The 17219-nt window shown below is 43.1% G+C and overlaps 1 protein-coding gene and 1 long non-coding RNA gene across 2 annotated transcripts in view; one reads left to right on the plus strand and one right to left on the minus strand.

Annotated features, from left to right (window-relative positions):
* VILL (villin like) overlaps positions 1-5799 on the minus strand; it is a 156912-nt gene extending 151113 nt beyond the window's left edge. Inside the window, exon 1 of the mRNA XM_073677775.1 lies at positions 5672-5799. The gene's annotated coding sequence lies outside the window, so the exon portion shown is untranslated. The remainder of the gene's footprint in view (positions 1-5671) is intronic.
* LOC141265112 (uncharacterized) overlaps positions 2869-17219 on the plus strand; it is a 64006-nt gene continuing 49655 nt past the window's right edge. The window contains exon 1 of the long non-coding RNA XR_012320047.1: positions 2869-2995. This is a non-coding gene — a long non-coding RNA (uncharacterized lncRNA). The remainder of the gene's footprint in view (positions 2996-17219) is intronic.

A 17219-nucleotide genomic window follows, 5' to 3' on the forward strand; every position in this document is an offset into this window, starting at 1 on the left:
ATTTTGTTCTGGTTAGCCAATAAACGTATCACTCCGAGAATACTTTTGTCATCTTTGGGCATAAAAAGTATTTACATCGACCATGCATATATAAAAATTGTAAGGTGAACAGAGCCTAAAATGTCCTTATGTTGGAGAATTGGCACCCGTAGCTAAATACTAACTGTATGAGAATTATTTCTCAACAGTTCTCAACAGTTCAGAAGAACAGATCCCATTGTCTTATCACATTAATGCAGTATTTTGTAGTAAAATAAATTATTAGGAGACACAATAATTAACTGATGAAAGCTCCTTGGTTTCCTGCAAACTGGACAACTTCCAAGAGGCAAGGAGTCATGGTATACTGTACAGTGTTGGAGTGTTTAGGGGGCATTGAGACAGTTTCCTAGACCGCCAAAGTTAATTGTGGTGTAAGGGGATAGTTTAACCTGCCATGCCACAACTATCAAAGAATCCAGGAGACTTCGAATACACTGAGCGGGGTCGGCAAGCATCGTTTTTTCACTGGCATAGTGAGTACCTGACAGGTGGTTGGCAAGCTAAATTATAAGCATCCAGCGGCTGCATTACCATCTGACTCACTGACGTCACTTCAAATGCAGAGTGCAACAGTCAAAATGATTTTGACTTTGGCTGCTGAGCTTTGCACAGACAGCAATCGAGATGACAAAGCTCTCAGTATAATGATGTGAGCTTGATTATCTCTGTCTCTGCCTATGCAGAGAGCAACAGCCGAAGACAAACTCATTTAGACTACTGCACTCTGCATAGGCAATAACCGAGATTACAGAGGCGGAATCATCTCTTTCACTCTTCTCTGCCTCTACTCTCACTCTCATTCTAATGAGACCTGCTGGGAGAGCTGTCCCAAATTTAGTAAAGTTTCCCCTGTAAAAATAAAAGTTAGAATATATTTTACAATTTTGCACACTTTTTCTGACCCTGTTCAGGGTTAGTGCTAACGTTAGGGTTAGGACTTGCGTAATTAAAATAATTGCATTAAAAAAAAACACAAAAATGTAAGAAAAAAAGAAAAAGTAAAAAATGTATAATGCATATTATTTTATTTTTAAGATTCGATGTTGAATTTCAGCAAAAAACAGAAATTAACAACAGGGCCAAAGGCCAAACATGTGATTGGAAGATAAGAGGTTTAATACTCTACTAGTGGAAAGGACTCAGAGATCTAAGGGTGCATGAGTAAGGAAGCACAAATACTTGTGCCCATTCTACGTCAGTTATGGTACATATAACATGAGGAAGATTCAATAAATGGGTTATCCCAACAAACAAAATATAAAATAAATACATCACACAATCTGTTTCAGTGTTTCTCCCTGCTCTGGATTGGTGCTGTGCAGAGACATACCACAGGGATGTAGCTTGTACATTTTCTCCAAATGCAGCGGAGGAGGAGCAGAGCATGAGCATCAAAAGTTTACTTCTCTCACATGCTGAGAGGGTGAATGCTCTATGGCTATGTGTCTATGCTGTCAAAAGGATCCTTTTCCTCTTCTAGCATTGGAAACTGCACTAATAGTGCAGGATTGGAATTATCAGCGCAGTTCCTGCTTTGTGAAGTTAGTCAACCCTTGGACTGAGTGGCCTATTGGGGATCTGCCCGGCCTGACAGATGACCAGTTTGGGGCTGTGCCTGGGAAAGAAAGACTACAGATTGAAGCTTCACCAGAACTGTGAGGATCTTCTGGGTGGAGTGACACATAAGCTTTTCTGCCATGTGCCAGCCCACAAGCCACCAACAGAGCAGGAAAAAAAATGTGAAGGACAAGATATAGAAAGAAATTGAAAAATTTGAGTGGAAAAATGCTGTTCAGGCACTATTGTCATTAGATAGATATATACTTTAGACTCTGTTTTTGTGTATGAGGGTAAAACATTGCACAGAATGAACTCAAGTTTTATGATCATAATTGTTGTATTGAAAGACACATATAAAACTATGTTTAGACTTTGCCAAAGTGTGCATAGTGCTGTATACACTTGCCTACACCGTAAAACATCATATACTAACATTGGAAAGGACACTTATAAGCTTATTCACAATACAGTAAGTGGAACAGGGCATCTTTTGTTCTTAGAATAGGTAAATGAGTCAGTGACTTATAATCAAATTAGAACACGGAAATGTAACAGACAAATTTAATCTGGAGATATATTTTCAATCCAGTGATGGAAATACTTTTTATTTTAGATAATATTGAATTATTGACCATCATAGATGGAAAAAAAAGTCACAACAACTGATCAAAAAGTCTCAAATTGCTCCAAATTGATGTAGGATGTGAACTATTAAATTTGGTGCAACTCGCTAAACACTTTAAACACATTTGTGATTTTTCTGTCTCTATTAAATTTCAAACATACTGGCCAAAGAGTAGAATAACTTCTATGGAAATGTTTCTCCTATGTTCTAGCCCAGTTCACTACCATGAATAAGGAAATGTACTGTGCTTTCCCAGATATATAATGAGGTGTGGTAGTGTTGCATAAGAATCCAGATGCTGAGATAAACTAGGCTAAGAAATATATTTTGGCTATCCACAATACACTTGTATTACACAGAGGACAAGTCCACTGGATTATTAGTTCATACGTTCATTATTGTGCATTTGGTAAACAGTAGCTGGGAAAGAATACAAAAAGCAAAAATCTATAAAAATGTTTGGCTTACCTCACACAAGTAATTCTTGGATAAAATCAATAAAGAGGATAGCCATGATTCATCAAGACCAGAGTTGTTCATGCAAGTCTTGGTGAGTAAAGAGGGCGTTGGAGTGAGACTTGCCCAATTGATTAATAGATGCACGTCTTTTAATGAATCAATCACGTCTTATGACTCGCCACAAATCTTACTTCGGCCAGGGAGTGGAGTAAGATTTGTGGTGTAAGGTAGCCACAGATCCTCATTGTTTCAGCTCACCTGGTGAGGTCCAGGTGGGCACACGGGTCAAGAGCGTCAGTGCACAGTAAGGTAAGTCACGTGGAAAACAAGGACTAGAAGCACTGGAGGCCACAGGCAGACAGCACAGGAAAACTAAGAGTTAATACCAAGACACAGGTGTGCATCTTGGTGAGCCTTATATAGGCAGATTATCACATAGGAGCATGACTGGCCACTTGCAAAGCCAACATGGAGCAACACAGAGTTCAGAGGATCGAGGTGAGGGGAGAAGAGCCCGGACCCAGGACAGGTGTATTACAGTCAAGAATTAGACAGGTGGACTTGACCATGTCCTGTCTACCCCCATTCCGTCCCAGCTCCAGCCAACATTTTGAAATCTTTAAGAGCCTTCACATCATGCAAACTGAACGCTGTGAGGATTCTCTGGTGCCTGCACTGGGAGCGGTCGGTCATGTGACTGAGTGTGTGATTTGCATACTTACTGTAACATTCCGACTGGACATGTCTGGCCTCACTCAATACACTTGCATTGAGTGAGGCTGTGCAAGTCTAGTCAGCACATGACCTAATGTATGCAAACCACAGACTTGTGGTCATGCGTCTGCCGCTCTCGGCACCAGAGAATCCTCACAGTTCGCAATGTGTGCATTGTCAGGATTCACAAGCATTCACAAGTATGCGTCACATAGAGTGTCTGCAGACTTGTACCCTAAGGACGGACAACCCATTTAAGGCTGGATTTACTATCCGTGTGTAAGGTGCCCCAGCGAGGTAGTCATGGGCGAGTTATGGCCCCTGCTCGCTCTGGCACCCTACAGACAAGGTGTGTCCTCCCTCTGATGTGCTGTGGTGTATGTAGTGCTCTCCACTTTTTTTCCTAATGTGCCCACCCTCTGTGAGCTGTCATCACACACCATTAACCCCTTCACTGTCTGCAATACTGCTGGCAGACTCAACCTGGCATCTGCACCCGGGACAGTGGCATCTTGTGGCTGGTTACCAATACTACAGCCCACAAGGAAATATATCAGAAACAAAGCTTTACACACATTCTATGCTTGATCATGGTACTAGGTTCCCCTCTACTCTACTGGCTGGATTATCACAGCTAACCCCTTAACTGGACCCAAGGGCAGCTCAGAGAGATCTAACTACTGGGAACATTCTATTTTAACTATTTCAGTGCCACAAGGAAGCTACATCCTTCTCCAATACTACATGTGCACTGGTTTTCTGGCATAAAATTTACCAAATTTGTTCATAGAACAAAGCAATTTTTTTTTTCAGAAACAAACATTTTTGTAGCTTTTCTTTGCAATTTTTAGTATCTGCTAGCTTTTTTAAGAGCCCCAATAATTTACTGTGCAATTTTATTGACTTGGTTAATGTAAGTAAATAACTCACATATGTATTTCATTAAAGGGGTTGTCCGGTTAAAAGTGATAAGTCTGCAGTCACTCTGTGTGACTGCAAACTTATGAATCCCCCCAGTGCACATACCGTGCACTGCGGGGATTCGCCGGTTTCAGACCCGGTAACGGAGAGTATGTATGAGTTACACATACCCCTAGCCATTCAGCGCCGCCACACTCCATACACTTGTATGGAGCGAGGCCACGTCCCATTTAGTGGTGTGGACAGCGAGTGGTCGTGTCCGACTAGAAGGCGCGGCCTCGCTCCATACAAGTGTATGGAGAGTGAGGCCACGCCCACTGGTCGGAGGTATGTGTAACTAATACATTGCCTCTGGTCCCAGGTCTCATACCAGAAAATCCCTCCAGCGCACAGTGCGTTCGCTGGGGGGATTCATAAGTCTGCAGTCACACAGAGTGACTGAAGACATCACTTTAACCGGACAACCCCTTTAAGTATCTGGACTGAATGGGAGGATTTGGCTTAAGCTGTTCATAATTCTATTGAGCTAACTATTTTGCTGCACAAAGAGATTCAGAAGTTTTTAGACCTACCACAGAAATACCTACCAGGGAAGACTGAGAATAGTGGACCCCATTTATCAAAAATGGTGTAACTAGCAGCAAATCTTTAGTGTAGTCACTTCATTTCCAATATTATCATTGTCAAATACTGCACTTTAATAATAAATTTGGCGCAAGTTATGCCAACGCAACTTTTTGAGCATTGTCTTCCTAATGATAAAACCCTGAGACCAATGTGTCAAAAGTTGCAAAATTTTCAACAAATTGCAACTTGCATGTTAGAAATGAGCAAAAGTCCAGATGTTTCAAATGACGCATTGTAATATAGAATTTTGCACTAATTGTGACTTTTTATATGTTAAAAATGATTACAATTTAAATGTATTTGTCCTATGTCCTTTTTAAGACAGCTATGACCTGTATAGAATATGCAACTTTTTTTAGAACTGAATCATAAGTTTGTAGTACTTCACGCCAAAAGGTAAGAAGAGCACCCTTTTCTCATTTTTTTTTAAGTTTTGGCACAGGTACTAAAGACTACTGTAATAAATGGTATAAAGCATTGATAAATTTGGTTTATGCATTTGCAATAATGAAATATTGCAATTTGCGCAAAAATGGTGCAAGCATTATGATAAATGTTACCTGGTATGTCGGATGTATCACAATTACTGTTTTGTTTTTAAAACATTTTTAATCTTTTATTATTTTATGATGTATCACATTTTTTAACATTACATTTTCTACATGTAAATCCATTATTTTACACAGACTAAACTATCTGACATACTGCTCCATATATACATACCGTCAGCTGAGAACCGAGGATCTTAGAAATAATAAGAATTTTCCATGACATTACAGGGAGCGTGTGGTGCTTAGCAGCCAGGTGTGGCTACAGAAAGTAATATGTGGGTTTTATGTGCTGTTTACTGTTGACTCCTACAGAGAAACCGGAATTACAGGTTGCGGTTTAAGAACGCAGTATTCTCCAGCCATATGTTACTTACAGTATTACCAAATATGGCAGTACAAATGTCTTAACGCCCAACAAGCACAAAAAGTTTAAGCAATGTCTGTATGTTCAAGTTTTTGGGTTTCTGGACACATAGAAAACCTAACATAGTGTCAAAATAATCGATTATGGCCAGCACTAACCAGTGGTTCTCTGTAAGGTCTAAACATCTCTCACTGTATATAGTGTTATTGCCAAGAGGTTCACAAAGTTCAAGACCAGGCAATTTACCTCCGTTCCTGACCAGGCAGTTTAAAGAAGTGTACTTTTTTTTATCGTTCTGATATTCTAGTAATATTTGCATATTATTTTCATGATACATGGGGCTTCATTTTTATGTTTCTGTCATATTCTCCCTTTCTTTTGCTGATATTGGTCTCTTTTTCACATTTTTATGACCACAAAGAATGACTAAAATACATTTAAGATGTGTTCCCCATTCTGTGACAAATATTTGTGTGTGTCAAATGTGTTTTTTTTTATGGAGGCAGGGCTAGTAACAGCAATTTAGATTGGCAGTGGCATTTTAGTTTACCGTTATTTATTTTTTACCTGTTATTTTTTATTTATTTATGTTTCATTTATTTTACACATTGTGCCACAACAAAAGGTTTTTTGTATAATTTAAGACTTGTTCACACAACCGTATTTTTGGTCAAAGTGACAGCAATTGGCAAAATACTTGTGTCCATTGTGAGAAAAATAAGTATTCTTGTTTCTTGTGCATCAAGAAGTGTCTGTGATATTCTAGTGGGAGCAAATGCTCCTCTCGAGAGACCGGATTCCATTCTGCAAGTGCTGATCAATGCTGGACTATCATTTGTTCTGGCTCTTGTAAGAATAACAAAGTAAGGTATGAGTGATTCATTTTAGCTCAGAGATATAAACGAGATGGAATTACACACCGTGCATTTTCTAGTGCTCAAAACAGAGAGTTGTGGTACTGAAAACAGGTTTTTCATATGTCCCCAACAAAAGATATGCATAAAGGGCTGTAAAATACTGTCACATCACAGTGGGTGAAGGGCTATGATTTGGTAGTTGAGATCTGTATTGAAAAGTTTTAGGTTTTTTTTTGGTATTAAAAATCAGGAAGGATGAAGTGGAGTTCAATAGTGACATCAGAAGTAGGTATCAACCAGATTCTACTCTTGTTACTCCATGGAGATCAATATAGCATGCATGTCAGCAATAAATCGGGGACTGATGCTATAGAATAGGGATACAAAGTCAGAATACAAGGGGTTTACTTGTCTGAAACCCTGGACTCACATATATAGAGGTATAAGATCCAGCGATGTAGGCTGTGAGTCTTGGTATAATAAAATATAGCTTTTATTGAGCCATATAAAAAGCAAATCCAATCCACTTATTGGCACATATTGGCGTAGATGTAAATTAGGAACTAGTGATAGGACCTACGCGTTTTGACTTGCGTCTTACCCATGGAATCACACAAACTTGCAAATGAGCTATATACACAAATGATGATATTGTAAACCTCTTCTCTAACCCTACTCATAGAATCATAGAATGGTAGAGTTGGAAGGGACCTCCTGGGTCATCTGGTCCAACCCCCTGCTCAAAGCAGGATTCACTAGATCATCTCAGACAGATGTCTGTCCAGCCTCTGTTTGAAGATGTACATTGAAGGGGAACTCACCACCTCTCGTGGCAGCCTGTTCCACTCATTAATCACCCTAACTGTCAAAAAGTTTTTTCTAATATCTAATCTGTGTCTCCTCCCATTTAGTTTCATCCCATTGCTTCTAGTCTTTCCTTGTGCAAATGAGAATAAAGATGATCCTTCTACAATGTGACAGCCCTTGACATATTTGTAGACAGCTATTAAGTCTCCTCTCAGTCTTCTTTTTTGCAAGCTAAACATTCCCAAATCCTGCAACCGTTCCTCATAGGACATGGTTTGCAGACCAGTCACCATTCTGGTCGCTCTTCTCTGAACTAGCTCCAGTTTGTCTATGTCTTTTTTAAAATGTGGTGCCCAAAACTGTACACAGTATTCCAGATGAGGTCTGACCAAAGAGGAGTAAAGACCGATAATGACTTCACGTGATCTAGACTGTATGCTTCTGTTAATACATCCCAGAATTGTATTTGCCTTTTTTGCTGCTGCATCACACTGTTGACTCATGTTCAGTCTATGATCTATTAGTATACCTAAGTCTTTTTCACATGTACTGTTGCTTAGCTCTATTCCTCCCATTCTGTATATGCTTTTTTCATTTTTATTGCCCAGATGTAGTACTTTGCATTTTTCCCTGTTAAAAACCATTCTGTTGGTTGCCGCCCACTGCTCCAGTTTATTTAGGTCTTTTTGAATCCTCTCTCTCTCTTCTCTAGTATTAGCTATCCCTCCTAGCTTTGTGTCATCAGCAAATTTAATCAGTTTACCCTCAATTCCTTCATCTAAATCATTGATAAAGATGTTGAACAATACAGGTCCCAGGACGGAGCCCTGTGGTACCCCACTTGAGACATTCATCCAGCTGGATGTGAAGCCATTTACAACCACCCTTTGAGTCCAATCACTAAGCCAGTTATGAATCCACCTAACAGTTGCCTGGTCCATTGCATACTTGGTCATTTTTTCAATAAGGATGGTGTGAGATACTTTGTCAAATGCTTTGCTGAAGTCAAGATATACTATATCTACAGCATTTCCCTGATCCACCCAGTCAGTGATTCTGTCATAGAAGGAAATTAAGTTAGTCTGACATGACTTGTTAGTTACAAACCCATGCTGACTCTGGTTAATCACTTCATTCTTATCCAGGTACTTACATACATGTTGTTTAATAATTTGTTCAAAGATCTTTCCTGGTATAGAAGTCAGACTCACCGGCCTATAGTTCCCTGGGTCCACCTTCTTCCCCTTTTTGAAGATAGGAACAACATTTGCTCTTCTCCAGTCTTCTCCTGTTCTCCAAGAATTTTCAAAGATTATGGAGAGTGGTTCTAAAATTTCTTCTATGATCTCCCTCAGTACTCTGGGGTGTAATTCATCTGGACCTGGAGACTTGAACTCATTTATGTTAGCTAAATATTCCCTCACAATCTTTCTGTTTACAGATAACTTGGATTCCTCTATTCCTTTAAAAGGACAGTGAAGATCAGTTGATGTTACATTTTCTTTCTGAGAGAAAACAGATGCAAAATAGGAATTAAAAAGTTCGGCCTTCTCAACATCCTCTCTTACCATTTCTCCATTTTCATCCTGTAAAAATCCTATAGCATCTTTGACTTTTCTTTTACTTTTGACATACCCCCAAAATCCTTTTTTATTGCTTTTGACATCTCTTGCAAGCCTTAATTCATTGTCAGCTTTAGCTAACCTGATACGTGCCATGCAGGATCTGCAGACTGCATTATAATCTTCTTTAGATATGCCTCCCTCTTTCCATTTAATAAACATTTCTTTCTTTCTTTTTAGCATGTGTTTAAGTTCTGTGTTCATCCATCCTGGTTTCCTTAAATGCTTCCCATTCTTCCTACTTTTCGGGATTGTTAACGATTGTGCTTTGAGAATCTCATTTTTAAAGATTTCCCATCCTTCCTGGATATTTTTGTCCTTATGGACATCCAGCCATTGGATCCCTCCTATTCTCTTTCTGAGTCTCTTAAAATCTGCCTTTCTAAAATCTAACCTTGAAGTTTGAGTCTTCACATGTCTTCCTCCTTTAGTTATCCAAAATTCTATAATAGCATGATCGCTGCCTCCTAGGGTCCCAGTCACCTTTACCTCCTCAACCATTTCCTCCCTGTTTATAAGGATTAGATCCAAAGTAGCAGATCCCCTTGTTTTCTCCCCTACCTTTTGGAAGATAAAGTTGTCAGCAAGAGAGGATAAGAATTTGCTTGACCTGTTAGTTTTACTTGAGAGAGATTCCCAACAAATGTCTGGATAGTTGAAATCTCCCATGACCACTACGTCATATTTTTTGGAGAACTTGGTCATTTGATACATAAAGAGTTCATCCATATCTTCAGCTTGCCCAGGTGGCCTGTAGTAAATGCCTACAATGGCGTCCTTTCCGTTGTTCTCTCCTTGTATTCTTACCCAAACAGTTTCCACAGAACTCCCAGTCTCTGAAGTTTCAATCTCTGTGCAGATATACGCTTTTCTAACATACAGTGCCTACAAGTAGCATTCAACCCCCTGCAGATTTAGCTGGTTGACACATGCGGAATTAACTTGGCATTGTGACATTTGTACTGTAGATCAGCCTGGAAGTGGGAAATGCACTGCAGCAAATTTTGTTTTTGTTTTTTTTTGTTTTGTTTTTTAAAACGTTAAAAGTTAATTCAGAGTGTCATTTATTATTCAACCCCTCAAACCACAAGAATTCTGTTTGGTCCCCCTAAAGTATTAAGAAGTAGTTCAGGCACCAAGAATAATGAGCTTCACATGTGTGGATTAAAGATCTCTTTTGCCAGCCTTTTCTGACTATTTAAGACCCTCCCCAAACTTGTGAACAGCACTCAGACATGGTCAACATGGGAAAGACAAAGGAGCATTCCAAGGCCATCAGAGACAAGATCGTGGAGGGTCACAAGGCTGGCAAGGGGTACAAAACCCTTTCCAAGGAGTTGGGCCTACCTGTCTCCACTGTTGGGAGCATCATCCGTAAGTGGAAGGCTTATGGAACTACTGTTAGCCTTCCACGGCCTGGATAGCCTTTGAAAGTGTCCTCCCGTGCCGAGGCCAGGCTTGTCCGAAGAGTCAAGGCTAACCCAAGGACAACAAGGAAGGAGCTCCGGGAAGATCTCATGGCAGTGGGGACATTGGTTTCAGTCAATACCATAAGTAACGTACTCCACCGCAATGGTCTCCGTTCCAGACGAGCCCGTAAGGTACCTTTACTATCAAAGCGTCATGTCAAGGCTCGTCTACAGTTTGCTCATGATCACTTGGAAGACTCTGAGACAGACTGGTTCAAGGTTCTATGGTCTGATGAGACCAAGATCGAGATCTTTGGTGCCAACCACACATGTGACGTTTGGAGACTGGATGGCACTGCATACGACCCCAAGAATACCATCCCTACAGTCAAGCATGGTGGCGGCAGCATCATGCTGTGGGGCTGTTTCTCAGCCAAGGGGCCTGCCCATCTGGTCCGCATCCATGGGAAGATGGATAGCACGGCCTACCTGGAGATTTTGGCCAAGAACCTCCGCTCCTCCATCAAGGATCTTAAGATGGGTCGTAATTTCATCTTCCAACAAGACAAGCACACAGCCAAGAAAACCAAGGCCTGGTTCAAGAGGGAAAACGTCAAGGAGTTGGAGTGGCCTAGTCAGTCTCCTGACCTTAACCCAATTGAAAACTTGTGGAAGGAGCTCAAGAATAAAGTCCACATGAGACACCCAAAGAACCTAGATAATTTGGAGAAGATCTGCATGGAGGAGTGGGCCAAGATAACTCCACAGACCTGTGCCGGCCTGATCAGGTCTTATAAAAGACGATTATTAGCTGTAATTGTAAACAAGGGTTATTCCACAAAATATTAAACATAGGGGTTGTATAATAATTGACCCACACTTTTATGGTTAAAATTTAATAAAATTCAACTGAGCAACATAACTTTTCGGTTTGTAAGATTTATGCTTCTGTTCATAAAACCTACTCTCGTTTGCAGTTTGGCGGCTCTAACTTATTTGCATCTTATCAAACCAGCTAAATCTGCAGGGGGTTGAATACTACTTGTAGGCACTGTACAATGCGACACCTCCTCCTCGTTTATCAAGTCTGTTTCTTGCAAATAAGTTGTATCCTTTTAGCCTTTTATTCCAATCATGTGTATGGTCCCACCAAGTTTCAGTGATTCCAATGACATCATATTCCTTTTCCTGCATTAGTAGTTCTAATTCTCCTTGTTTGTTGCCCATGCTTTGTGCATTTGTATAAAAACATTTTAGTTTGTGATTGGTTTGTCTTCCTCCCATATTTTTATTATTTAAATTGTTTTGTCTTTGTTCTTCCTTTCCACTTCCAGTAGCAGAGATCTCAATAGTATTTGTCAGCTGTATGGCTTTTTCTGGCCTTTTGCTTCCCTTCCCACATTGTTCTAGTTTAAAGCTCTTCTGATGAGTGTAGCAAGGCGACTTCTAAATACATGTTTTCCAGTCTTCGTAAGGTGCACCCCATCTCTAGCAAGTAGTCCATCGTATAGGTAATTCATTCCGTGATCCAGAAATCCAAATCCTTGTTGACGGCACCATCGACGTAGCCAGTTGTTCACCTGTAGAATCTTATTCCACCTCATTGTTCCATGGCCATCCACTGGGAGGATGGATGAGAAGACCACCTGTGCTCCCAATTCTTTCACTTTCTTGCCTAAGTCTTCAAAGTCACTGCAGATGGTTTCCAGGTCCTTTCTTGCGGTGTCATTTGTCCCCACATGTATTAGCAGGAATGGGTAGTGATCTGTAGGTCTGAAGAGTCTTGATATCCTATCAGACACATCTTTAATTTTTGCTCCTGGAAGACAACACATTTCTCTTGAGGTTATGTCTGGTCTGCAGATAGCGGCCTCTGTTCCTCTTAACAGGGAATCCCCCATGACCACCACTCTCCGTTTTTTCTTCACAACATTCTTCTTTCTCCATCCAGGAGGATTCTGAGGGCTTACAAGGTTATTCATTGCTGGCAAAGTCTTATTTTGCTGTATTTCTTCATGGTTCTCCTGCGTGAGAGCCTGGTACTGGTTCCTGAGCAGTATGGGTGCTGACTGCCTCTCGATCCTCCTGCTTCTGTGGGTCACATGCTTCCATTCCTCTGTTTCGTCAGGTGCAGTTCGAATTTCTTCTCTTTCTGAATCATGAAGAGATAATTCTGCTCTGTCTAAGAACTCTTCACCTTCCTTAATGATTTTCAAGGTAGTTAACCTCTCTTCTAGATTTCGCAACTTTTCCTCCAACAGGGACACAAGCTTGCATTTCTGGCATGTGAAGTTTGGCTTTTCCACTGGCAAGTCTGTGAACAAGTAGCAGGATATGCAGCTCACCAAATGGCTCCTGGACTCTTCCATGTTCTTTTTGTTAATGTTCTGAAAACAGTGAAAAAAGCTTAAAAAAAAATCTTCAAAATGCGCGCGCCGGTAGGCGCGCGGTTTACCGATGTCCTCTTTTCAGCCCCAACAGCCAAAATCCAGTGTTCTTTGAGCTCGCGGAGACTCTTCACTTACCCCAAAATGCAGTGGGAATATGCAAATTATCTCCTCAGGACTCCTTCCCTGGTTTACCGATGTCCTCTTTTCAGCCCCAACAGCCAAAATCCAGTGTTCTTTGAGCTCGCGGAGACTCTTCACTTACCCCAAAATGCAGTGGGAATATGCAAATTATCTCCTCAGGACTCCTTCCCTGGTTTACCGATGTCCTCTTTTCAGCCCCAACAGCCAAAATCCAGTGTTCTTTGAGCTCGCGGAGACTCTTCACTTACCCCAAAATGCAGTGGGAATATGCAAATTATCTCCTCAGGACTCCTTCCCTGGTTTACCGATGTCCTCTTTTCAGCCCCAACAGCCAAAATCCAGTGTTCTTTGAGCTCGCGGAGACTCTTCACTTACCCCAAAATGCAGTGGGAATATGCAAATTATCTCCTCAGGACTCCTTCCCTGGTTTACCGATGTCCTCTTTTCAGCCCCAACAGCCAAAATCCAGTGTTCTTTGAGCTCGCGGAGACTCTTCACTTACCCCAAAATGCAGTGGGAATATGCAAATTATCTCCTCAGGACTCCTTCCCTGGTTTACCGATGTCCTCTTTTCAGCCCCAACAGCCAAAATCCAGTGTTCTTTGAGCTCGCGGAGACTCTTCACTTACCCCAAAATGCAGTGGGAATATGCAAATTATCTCCTCAGGACTCCTTCCCTGGTTTACCGATGTCCTCTTTTCAGCCCCAACAGCCAAAATCCAGTGTTCTTTGAGCTCGCGGAGACTCTTCACTTACCCCAAAATGCAGTGGGAATATGCAAATTATCTCCTCAGGACTCCTTCCCTGGTTTACCGATGTCCTCTTTTCAGCCCCAACAGCCAAAATCCAGTGTTCTTTGAGCTCGCGGAGACTCTTCACTTACCCCAAAATGCAGTGGGAATATGCAAATTATCTCCTCAGGACTCCTTCCCTGGTTTACCGATGTCCTCTTTTCAGCCCCAACAGCCAAAATCCAGTGTTCTTTGAGCTCGCGGAGACTCTTCACTTACCCCAAAATGCAGTGGGAATATGCAAATTATCTCCTCAGGACTCCTTCCCTGGTTTACCGATGTCCTCTTTTCAGCCCCAACAGCCAAAATCCAGTGTTCTTTGAGCTCGCGGAGACTCTTCACTTACCCCAAAATGCAGTGGGAATATGCAAATTATCTCCTCAGGACTCCTTCCCTGGTTTACCGATGTCCTCTTTTCAGCCCCAACAGCCAAAATCCAGTGTTCTTTGAGCTCGCGGAGACTCTTCACTTACCCCAAAATGCAGTGGGAATATGCAAATTATCTCCTCAGGACTCCTTCCCTGGTTTACCGATGTCCTCTTTTCAGCCCCAACAGCCAAAATCCAGTGTTCTTTGAGCTCGCGGAGACTCTTCACTTACCCCAAAATGCAGTGGGAATATGCAAATTATCTCCTCAGGACTCCTTCCCTGGTTTACCGATGTCCTCTTTTCAGCCCCAACAGCCAAAATCCAGTGTTCTTTGAGCTCGCGGAGACTCTTCACTTACCCCAAAATGCAGTGGGAATATGCAAATTATCTCCTCAGGACTCCTTCCCTGGTTTACCGATGTCCTCTTTTCAGCCCCAACAGCCAAAATCCAGTGTTCTTTGAGCTCGCGGAGACTCTTCACTTACCCCAAAATGCAGTGGGAATATGCAAATTATCTCCTCAGGACTCCTTCCCTGGTTTACCGATGTCCTCTTTTCAGCCCCAACAGCCAAAATCCAGTGTTCTTTGAGCTCGCGGAGACTCTTCACTTACCCCAAAATGCAGTGGGAATATGCAAATTATCTCCTCAGGACTCCTTCCCTGGTTTACCGATGTCCTCTTTTCAGCCCCAACAGCCAAAATCCAGTGTTCTTTGAGCTCGCGGAGACTCTTCACTTACCCCAAAATGCAGTGGGAATATGCAAATTATCTCCTCAGGACTCCTTCCCTGGTTTACCGATGTCCTCTTTTCAGCCCCAACAGCCAAAATCCAGTGTTCTTTGAGCTCGCGGAGACTCTTCACTTACCCCAAAATGCAGTGGGAATATGCAAATTATCTCCTCAGGACTCCTTCCCTGGTTTACCGATGTCCTCTTTTCAGCCCCAACAGCCAAAATCCAGTGTTCTTTGAGCTCGCGGAGACTCTTCACTTACCCCAAAATGCAGTGGGAATATGCAAATTATCTCCTCAGGACTCCTTCCCTGGTTTACCGATGTCCTCTTTTCAGCCCCAACAGCCAAAATCCAGTGTTCTTTGAGCTCGCGGAGACTCTTCACTTACCCCAAAATGCAGTGGGAATATGCAAATTATCTCCTCAGGACTCCTTCCCTGGTTTACCGATGTCCTCTTTTCAGCCCCAACAGCCAAAATCCAGTGTTCTTTGAGCTCGCGGAGACTCTTCACTTACCCCAAAATGCAGTGGGAATATGCAAATTATCTCCTCAGGACTCCTTCCCTGGTTTACCTATGTCCTCTTTTCAGCCCCAACAGCCAAAATCCAGTGTTCTTTGAGCTCGCGGAGACTCTTCACTTACCCCAAAATGCAGTGGGAATATGCAAATTATCTCCTCAGGACTCCTTCCCTGGTTTACCGATGTCCTCTTTTCAGCTCCAACAGCCAAAATCCAGTGTTCTTTGAGCTCGCGGAGACTCTTCACTTACCTCAAAATGCAGTGCCCCCAGGGCCGTGGGGTACTCGGTGCCGGGCCTCTAAATGCTGGGGGAAGGGATATGTCACAGCGGCGGTGGCCTGATCCGTGGCCCAGAGCGGTCAACAAAAAGGGGGAAGGAAAATATTTATATGGGATTTGTAGTTTTTAGGAAGTGTTCGTGACGCCACCTGTGGTTTTTGGTAATAGGTACCAGCGCTGCTTCAGACCTCTGGGGCGGTTGGTAGGGCAGCTGGGTTGGAACGGCTCCCCACAGGTGGAGCAGGCCCCAGAGCAGTGTAGAATAAATGATGGTGATGCGGGGGCTTGTGGTGCAGGAGAGATGGCGCAGCGGAAATAACTGATGGAGGCAGCAGAGTGCAGTCATCCGAGTTTACTCACAGTTCTGTTCAAGTTCCTCAGGTACACTGTAGTCTCCCGCGTCGCGCTGCTGACGCGCCCCTGGGCCTGTGTCGCGCTGCGCTGCGCATGCGGGAGCTTACCCGGAGCCGGATCTGTGGAGGGTTGTAGTCTCGTGGCGGTGACCCGGTCCGTGCCCAGGGAGTCAAACTAGACGGCAGTCCATTAGTAGTAAATGGTTGATGACTACGCCACCCGTTGAGTGCAGCCAGGGGGCCGCTGCTGCAGGGCAGACCGCTGAGGCCGATGGTGGGATTGTGCAGCGTGATAGTATAACCCCCAACGGGAGGGGTATGGCCTCAGGGCAGCCGACGTGGATGATGGGGGTAGCAGGAACCACTCAGAGACGGTACGGTGTAGTTCAGGGTCTTTACTGGTAACAACAAAAGACCCTCCCGGAGTACTTGCTAGCGGATGGGGCCTGGTCAGTCCTTGAGCAGATGGGATCTCCCCTGGCCAGGCGTAGTTGTAGGCCTCCCAAACTGACTGTACTCTTCTGGCTACCTTGCTAGGAGCTGATGTAAGTAGCCCACGTCCCTGAGTGTACCGTGTGGTGCTCACCCGTATGGCCGGTGACTCGGGGCCTTCTAATGGCTTCCGCTCCACGATGGCGGTGCTGGTCCCACGCGTGTGACCGTGCCTTCGGGCTTCTGGGCCAGAGGACCTGAAATCCCCTGCCTGACGGATTCTGCTGCTGGGCAGGAATTAGTCCCCACAGCCTCGGACTCCGGGTCCGGTAAAAAGTCTTCTTAGTCAGGGCGAACTCTGCAGCTGCCAGCCCCTGACTCCTTGTAACTGCTGTTTCTTCCTATGCTGTCTCTACTTCTTCTCTTCTTCTACTCACTCACCCTGCCTCAGCCCCAGGTTTATATAGGGGAAGTTCTTCCCCTCCCAAGACTGGGCAGGAGGTGTGGCATGCACAGGATCCCTGACTAAAGGACCTCCCACCTGCTCTCAGACATAACATTACGTTACTGTGGCAACCAGACCCCTGGGGTGTCACATTCCCCCCTAGTAAAATTTAGTACTCCGGGACTAAACACATTTAGAAAACATAACAAG

Source organism: Phyllobates terribilis, unplaced genomic scaffold, assembly GCF_046119375.1.
Source record: "Phyllobates terribilis strain yellow unplaced genomic scaffold, ASM4611937v1 Scaffold_4__5_contigs__length_816908805, whole genome shotgun sequence".
Lineage (NCBI taxonomy): Eukaryota > Metazoa > Chordata > Amphibia > Anura > Dendrobatidae > Phyllobates > Phyllobates terribilis.